This window comes from Phocoena sinus, chromosome 19 (genome assembly GCF_008692025.1).
Source record: "Phocoena sinus isolate mPhoSin1 chromosome 19, mPhoSin1.pri, whole genome shotgun sequence".
NCBI classification, from domain to species: Eukaryota; Metazoa; Chordata; class Mammalia; order Artiodactyla; family Phocoenidae; genus Phocoena; species Phocoena sinus.
The window spans coordinates 29,958,938-29,968,048 of NC_045781.1; the positions used below are offsets into that span (position 1 = coordinate 29,958,938).

Genomic DNA, 9,111 nt, shown 5'->3' on the forward strand with positions numbered 1-9,111 from the left:
AGCAAAAAAATATGACCCTTAAGTCTGCATCATTCCCTCCCTTTGGCTGATAATTGAGATTCTGTCAAGATGGATTTTTCTTGCTGTCTAGATATTTGGCCCTGCAGAGATGGGGCTTCAGTACGCACTAAAATTCACGAGTATTTCTCTGTGCGTTCTTGTGTATCTGTATTTTTATCCAAGAGCAGTATCCATATCATTAAAGAACAAGAAGAGTTCTTAGACATCAACTAGCCTTGTCGCCCCTCCACAAGTTTACAGTTCAGGAAACTGAGGCCCCGCGGAGGAGACAGGCTTACTGCAGCGCACAGAGCAACTTAGAACATCTGATCCCAGGCTCCCCCTCTAAGCCTTCTTGGCGCACCGCGGCTGTATTTATACAGCGTGCACACCCGCGCCGCTGTGTTTGTTTTCCCTGGTCCTGAGAAAAAGCCCACCAGGTTGCCAGATGTGCCGAGCTCAAGGGAGCCTGAGGAAGTGGTTTGCCAGCGATGAGAAGCAGGCCTGGTCTGGGTGTAATCGACACTTCACATCAACCTCGCCTTTCTGCCTGCGGGAGATAAGAGGCCTACGTGGAGGAAACTGACGCGCAAGCACGCACCCCGCACCCTGAGACTGGTTTCCTCTGCCCTCTTACAATCTGCTGGCTTTGGCCACCCAACCCACGCCTAGGCATGTGCGAAGCCTCAGGACCTCTCAGCCCACGGGGGAGGGAAAGGCACGCCCCTTGGGTAGGTCCAGTCCTTTGCCCCTTCCTTCCATTTCTTGGGGTCCCCCCTTTCCCAGAGTCTCTTTTGAAAGAAGGCACCTGACGTACCCATTTCTGCTTTATGTGTTGGCTCTTGCATTTCTCTAGGGAACCTACAGAAGCGAGGACAGAGCCAAGCTCAAAGGTGTGAGATTCCAATGGTGGGATTACAGGCTGTTGGCCATGAGGGACTTCCTGGTCCATGTCAGACGATCACTCTTGAGGGACCCCTTACTCCACCTTCTGGTAAGGTTGCCCTGAAACTCAAGGGGCTGTATCTGCCTGTGTCTTTCTTGTCCCATGTGTCACATTTATTCTCATGTGCTCAACTACAAAATCCCTCTTTTCACTTAAAACAATATACACACTCATGTGCGTATTTTGTGTGTACGTAGAGAGAGGAGGGGAGGGGAAGGGAGGGAAGAGGGAGAGTGAAGCACCTACTATGTGCTCAAATCCTCCTGACAATCACCTATCTTGTGAAGTGGGGGGGGGGTTTAGATGTATTTTATTGAAGTATAGTCGATTTCCAATGTTGTGTTAATTTCTGCTGTACAACAAAGTGATTCAGTTATACGTATATACATTCTTTTCCATATTCTTTTCCATTATGGGTAAAGAAGATGTGGTACATATGTACACCATGGAATATTACTCAGCCATAAAAAAGAATGATATAATGCCAAATGCAGCAACACGGAGGGACCTAGAGATTATCATATCAAGTGAAGTAAATCAGACAGAGAAAGACAAATACCATACGATATCACTTATATGTGGAATCTAAAATATGGCACAAATGACCTTATCGAAGAAACAGAAACAGACTCACAGACGTAGAGAACAGACTTGCAGTAGGATTTATTATCCCTGGTTTCCAGATGAAGAGCCTGAGGCTCCTCTCCTCCTCTCCATCCCTTGCCCTCACCTCCTTCCCGCTCTGCCCATTCCTCCTTTCCTGCATCAGTGTCATCCTCATTCGCTGAGTCTGAGGAGGTCCAGCATTGTGCACGTGCGTTTCTGTCCTGCACAGGCGGGGCTGCAGGCAGGCACTCTGTCTCAGCACGGGACCTGTATAGTGGAGGTTGTGCTTGGATGGACGCCTGGCCTAGGCAGCTCCTGAGGGGTCACAGGAGGCTGCCAGATGCTCTTTTCCTGGGCAGATGTAGCCATGGAACAGAACACCACTGTGGTCAGGCAGCCTGGGGGAGAGGAGCCCCAGCCGCAGAGTCAACGAGAGCAGGGCTGCCCCTGCTGGCTGTGCCACCTCGGGCTAACTGAGCAGCCTCTCTGTATCCATCAAATGGGGTAGTAGTAACTGGTTCTAGTACTAACCACTAGTAGTACTAACTTGTACTAGTGCTAGCTAACTACTACTAGTAATAACTGCTACTAGTAATACTAACTAGTACTAGTACTAACAGCATAGGGTTGTTTCGAAGAGGAACTGGGATAATGGAGTATTTGGAGATGCACAGAGACCACAGAGGACACCCAAAAGGATTTTAGATGATGCTCAGGTAAGACAGTAAATATCATTGATTCACACAGTTAGCACGTTATGTCCTTGTAAATTCCCTTTTGACCCTCCTAATTACATCAAGAAAGTCTCCATTTGATGCTAGTGTGTCTTTAACGCCTAACAAGTGTTTTCTTTGTGTTTTAACAAAGAGAGAGAAGACTTAAGGTGCGGAGTCTATTCTAGGCAGCAATACCAAGGTAGAATTTAAGATTTTTTTTTTTTTTGCGGTACGCGGGCCTCCCACTGCTGTGGCCTCTCCCGCCGCGGAGCACAGGTTCCGGACGCGCAGGCTCAGCGGCCATGGTTCACGGGCCCAGCTGCTCCGCGGCACGTGGGATCTTCCCGGACCGGGGCACGAACCCGCGTCCCCCGCATCGGCAGGCGGACCCTCAACCACTGCGCCACCAGGAAAGCCCAAGAAAAAGTTTTTGATGGAAGTAATGTATATGGTTATTGGCTTTCTATTTACACTGGTGATATAAATTTCACTTTGTAAGTAAATGGATTTAAGTTTCAATAAAAGCAGGTCCATTTAGGGGAGTGGGAGCACTAAGTAGATAAGTTTCAATGACACTCATATATGGCCAAAGTTGTAAAGGAAGCCACAAGTGATGGAAGTTTGGAATCATTGAGAAAACCCACATCAAGGGGCTGGCACAGTGATTGCGACCACGGTTTTGGTGTCCACCCAAGAAGTGACATGGGTTCTGAGAAGCAGGACACGCTCCAAATCCAGACCCTCTCTCCCATTCCCTCCATCTCCAGGATGCAGATTGAAGAAGAAACCATAGTTTGTATAAACCTGTGTGAGGATGGAAGCCTGGACCAGCGCTTGAGCTGGTGCCAGGGCACTGGGGCCACCAGCCTGGCCTCAGCTCTTCTGTGTGCCCTCCCCATGCCCCAGTGTCCTCATCTAAAACAGGTAGGACAAACTAGATGGCCCTTCCCACTCTGAGGATCTGACAGTCCTTGCTTGTTTGGTCTGTCGTTTTTCTCTGTCAGGTTCAAAGCCAGATTCTCTGATCTTCATCTAATGCAGCCCTGGGCTTCTCCTAAGGAACATCACTACAGAAGGATGTTCGATGCAAAAAATTTCTGGGGTCAGACAAGTTCACCTTTCTGAGTCTTAGTTCCTCCTCTGTAAAATGCTGTTCCTGATAGTACAAACATCCTAGGAGCTATAGATTCACTAAGATTATGTAATGTCTCACAAAATGTGGGAAGTTACCTTGAGATATATGTGGATGGTATGTGGACAAAGCATTAAGTGATATTGACTCATAAAGCAAGTTTCCTCATCGCACCAAGGAGGAGTCTCAGTTTGGTACTAACATGGCTTGAACACTTCTCTGATACTTGCCTAATAACCCCTAACTAAAGCAGAGAACAAAACCTCAGGCTCTTGGTAGGCAGCAGGGTCCAACTGGGATGCTAGAGGGATGCTTAGAGGGATACGAAGAATTTATCCCCAGGTGAGCCTTGGGGACGGAACAAGAGCCACAAGGCCAGTGGCATTTGAGCTGAGCCCTGAAGAGGGAGGAAGATTCCTCCAGGTAGAGCAGGCTTGGGAAGATATACAGGTATGAAGAAGGGCAGTTCCCCCAGAATCAGAGTGTCTTAGCCTGGTTTGTACCATGGACCCCTCCAGTGAGGCCCATGAACCCCTTTACAGAACAATGTCTCTTTCTGAATGTGATTCAACTCCTCTGGGTACCTTAAATAAGTAGAATCATATAGTATTTGTCCTTTTGTGATGCAAAAGTTAAGTGAATCATATAGTATTTGTCCTTTTGTGATGCAAAAGTTAAGTGAAATAAGCCTGGAGGCTTATTTCACTTAACATCTTCAAGGTTTGTTACAGATAATGTTTTTACAGGCATAAAATTTAAAAATAGGATTACAAAGAAAAAACATATTAAATGACAGTTATTCAAATAATTTTAAAAGATATAGGAATTCATGTGCTTCTATTAACCTTTAAATAGCAAGACACAGAGGTGGATCTAATAGTTATTATAATTTCAAGATATAATGAGTGTATTTTTTTTTTTTTTTTTTTTTTTTTTTTGCGGTATGCGGACCTCTCACTGTTGTGGCTTCTCCCGTGGTGGAGCACAGGCTCTGGACGCGCAGGCCCAGTGGCCATGGCTCACGGGCCCAGCCGCTCCGCGGCATGTGGGATCTTCCCGGACCGGGGCATGAACCCGTGTCCCCTGCATCGGCAGGCGGACTCCCAACCACTGCGCCACCAGGGAAGCCCATAATGAGTGTATTTTAAGATATTCTAGAGCAACTATAAATGTGACATTAAATATCTATGATTTCTGTTGATGACAGAAGCCACATGTAGTGCCAATATGGTTATGGTTTGTTACCTACGTTCAAAATTGGAGGAAATGCTAACTTTCAGTTAGGAATTAGAAAAAAAAAGTGTATGTGTGTGTATAAATTTTTCCCATCTAAGTTCACAGACTCACTGAATGCTGCCCCATGGATCCTTTAAGGGGCTTCTGCTCCATGGGACCCAAGTTAAGAAGCCCTCCACCCCAGACAAGGGGCGTTTTTATCCTCCACCAGCTTATGTCCATCTTGGTTCAGAAGTGAGGCAAAGGCCAGATCCTTCCAGCCTCCACCTAGCCCCAGAACCAGGCCCAGTATCCACACCAGTGGCTCAGTTTCCAACGCACTGGGGTGCACAATGGGGCTGATTTCTGGACACCAAACAACCTTCCCTAACCCCACTCCCACCCCAGGCATTGTGTTTGGGCTGCAGCCCATGAAGGGGAATGAGTACCAGAGAAGACAAGCCCATTTTTGCTCCGAAAGCTCCTCCCTTTAGTCTTGTGGTTCATTTCTATTTGCTGTACCTACAGCATCCGATGAAGATGAGGGGATAGCCTGAAACACGGGAGAGCCTCAGCATGTGGACTGGGATTTTAACCGACAGAGGAGATGCGCTGTCCCCTTCATAGTAGTTGTTTAATTTTTCTCATCTGCAAACAGGCTTTGGATTGCCAACCTTTAATTAAGATGCAGTTTTCTTTTCAAAAGCAATGTGTTCTAATCAATACCATCTGAGCTGGGGCAGGGGGTGCTACAGAAATTATAACTGCAGCTGAAAAACCATGAGACTTCCAGCAGACTAACCATGAAGACCTTCTGGAAGGCAATAGTTTCCATGTGCTTCGGAGAGGAGGACACGCCTCGTGGACAATGTTCCCTGGCTTCAAAGCCAAGCCACCGTGCCATGGGTTCTGCCTTCTTGTGTGGAGGGAGGACCGGAAGAGGCAGTGTCTTAGCTTACATGACCTCTGCCCTGGCATTTTGACTTCAGAATCAAGAAGGTACAAGGAGTGAGGTTAGAAGGATTTCCTACTGCCCTGAGACCTCTCAGCTTCTGAGAAGGGAGCTCCTAGAAAAGAAAATATTTCTGCACTGAAATGTCTTGGCATCCCTGTGACTGTTCCCTCACCCACCCCCCCCCCCAGTTAGATTTGCCAGATAAAGTACAAGATGTCCAGTTAAATTTGCATTTCAGATAAATAATGAATAATTTTTTAGTATAACTCTGTACCGTGCAATATGCTAAAATATGCAAAAACATTAGGGCTGTTTCTCTGAAATTCGGATTTCACTGTCCTGTATTTTTATTTGCTAAATCTGGCAGCTCTACACTGACTCAAACTGGATTCTGGAACATGTCCTTGGGATCTTGGGAAAGAAGCACTGGGCCACCCTGGCCCTTACTGAGGTCAGCTTACAGGCATCTCTGCAGTCAGCACGATGGTTAAGAACGTGAACTTTGGGGTCTTAAAGACTTAAAGTGGCTTCCAACTCAGGCCTGTCACTGCCTAGTGGGTTGCCCTTGAGAAGGTTACTTGCGCTCCCAGAGCTTCATCTCTGTCCTCTGCAGAATCTGGAGACTGAAAATCAGGGCTGATGTTCAACCATATCCAGATATGGTTAGTGGTCCAGCTTGTCCTGGTTGTTTAAAACTGAAAGCCCTTCCCAGGTCAGTTGTTAAATAGCCTCCCAAGCCCCCCTCCATCTTACCAGCCACCCTGGCTCTCCCTACCTCCTCCAAAGCCGCACCTCTTCTCATCTTGCAATGAACAGCTGACACAGACAAGGGCTTTGCTCCCTGTCCTTTCTGTTTGGCCCCTATTGTAGTGTATTGATAGTTTAATAGATTGACTATCACTCCCATTAGGAAAACCCAGCTCAAAAGGTTGTTGTAGGATTAAATGAAATGATATAGAAGAACTGTGGGATACAGGACCTGGCCCATGGGGGACAGACACACATGAATGAATAAATGAATGAATGAATCCGTATACTACCTATAAGTGAGACCCTTGATTTTCATTGTACATAGAAAAGTTATTCTCTCTCTCTCTCTCTCTGTGTATATATATATGTAATTTATATATATGTGTAATTTATATGTATAATATACACACATACATATATATGTGTATGTGTGTGTACCAGAATCACTAATTATACCTGCTTTGAGAAATCTTAAAGATCATTCTAGTTCCAGTTCAACTCCTTCCACTTTACACAGAGGAAAACTGAGATCTGGTTTAATCTACTGACTTATCAAAACAAGCCTATCTCTATGCATTGGAGAATAATTGTTTTGAGGAATCATTGGAACGATTTTTTTGTTGAAAAATATCTCTTTCATCCAACGGCCACAAAGCCTAAAATTTCCCCATTAGCATTTTCGTCATCTTTTAAAATTGAACTAAGGCTTATCATGGTATTTCTCAAAGTCCACTCTCTTGAAGCTGGAAATGACCCAGGGTCAACCTGAGAGACTCAAGTGCTGGGCTTGGGGGGAGGGGGGTGGTAGAAAGGAGATTCTAAATGAAGCTGAAAGCAGACCTAGGACTTGCCAAAGACACATGTGGCCAACTTTAAAACTTTGTGACAGCCTGGCTGTGCATTGAATATTTGTGCTATTGCATAATACGGAAGGACAAAATGCGTAAATACTAACTGATCATTTCATTCAAAAGAACTCCGACAAGAAAGCCAGACTCCTTGATGTAGTCTTATGCTAAACAGAGCTAAAAGTCTTTCTTATCTTGTTGGTCAAGGGTTTTTCAACTGGAGGGATGGAAATGTTTTTCACAGATCTACAAAGCATGGATGGTAAAACAAAGCCTCAAAACATCCAGGGGCAAAATGTGGCTGGGACTGTATCTGTTCAAATACACAAATTGGTTCCACCACTTGGGTTAATGCTAACTGTTGGAGTTCAACATCCCTTGCGTTTGAATGTGGCTTTCTCTGCTGTCAGTTAAATTCAGCCCACCTACATGCTATTTTGGGGATGGACGGCTGCTGGTACAGACTAGACTGTTTTCTCCAAAACGTAATAAACACAACCTCCAATAATCTGATTGGCTTAGTTTGGAAGATCAGAATCTTAGGAAAACGAAGAAGGAAACTTCTGGAAAAACAGGGTTTCAAATTCCGAACTTTTCTTCCAATAGCAATATTGGTGATTTATTCATTACCAGTAGATGATCACTAAAACATCGGTGGGGGGGGGGGAGGTGGTAGAAAGGAGATTCTAAACGAGGGATTTTTCCCATCAGAGTCTAATAACTTTCATTGTCCTTTCTCTGAATTCTGTTGTATTCCATTCTACCCATTGGCTGCCTGTTTTAATTAATTTTGCCCTGTATTCAAAGGTTTTGCTTTTGTGCCTCTCTGTTTGATTTAAATTCCTTTTTGCAAATAAATAAATAAATATCAAAGCTAATGAGGCTCTGAAGATTTGAGATGTAAATATCGTATGCAGATTATTTTTGGGGTCCCAGCTCAGCGGAAGACCAAAAATAACACTTGGAAGTTTGATTAAGAAATCTCAGGCCCCCCCCTTCCCTGTCTCCCTCCAGACACTCTTTCTGCTGGTAAATCTCAGTTATTTGACAAAAAAATCATGCCCCGCACGTGCAAAAGCCCAGAAGCAAGTTTCAGAAGCAAGTTTCTTTCAAGAATAGCTCAGCCGGGTACAAGACTGTGCTGAGCTATTTGAGATGCATCTCCCACTGCCAAATTCATGTCCATCCAGAGAGGTTTCCTACGTACACACTCACACACTCGTATAAGCTCACACACCTACACACACGGGTGCTCTCCGGACATATGTGCCACTTACACTCACACATACAACACACACACCGACTCATACATTCTGTATACACACACCCTCACACACACACCAAACACGTGCACACACACACACAAAATCATGAACGCTCTCACACAAACTCACCCACATTCCTGCACACAGACACACACACATATTCTCACACACACTCATAAACAGCGCACACATTTTCACACCCAACACGTGTATCATGCTTCGGCCAGCCCAAGTTTCCCATCTCAAATCTATGCCGCCTAGATTTGACCCATATCTCCAACATCCTCTCCAGAGACGTCTTTGCAGGGCATCTCAGGAACCAGCCCCCTCCTTTCGGGTGTACATAGGGCCTCCCGGGGCACAGTTATTAAACTGTATCTGAAGAGCCCTTACACTGTGCAATCTGCTTTTGCCCAGGATATGTGTATCCTTTACCGAGAAAGTCTGGTTCATTTCCCAGAAATGTTCATCTCTCCGTTAATCTTTCAGGATATGGTTAGTGTTGTGATATTTTCAGATATTGTGTCCGGGTGGCTGGGGGGAGGGGAGGGCGGATTTCACGTGGCTGTCCCCTGGTAGTTTCTGAGATTACTCAGTGCTCTAAGCAGCTCAGAATTGTGTGACAGCATTTCCATGCAAGGGACTTACAATCATGTTTCATTAATTCGACGTGAATGA

The 9,111-nt window shown here is 45.4% G+C and overlaps 1 long non-coding RNA gene across 1 annotated transcript; it reads left to right on the forward strand.

Moving 5' to 3' along the window:
- Positions 1–609: 609 nt before the first annotated feature.
- LOC116744701 lies at positions 610–8,026 on the forward strand. Its single transcript, XR_004347125.1, has 4 exons — positions 610–731; positions 857–994; positions 2,173–3,192; positions 5,938–8,026. It is a non-coding gene; the product is annotated as an uncharacterized LOC116744701 (long non-coding RNA).
- Positions 8,027–9,111: the final 1,085 nt, after the last annotated feature.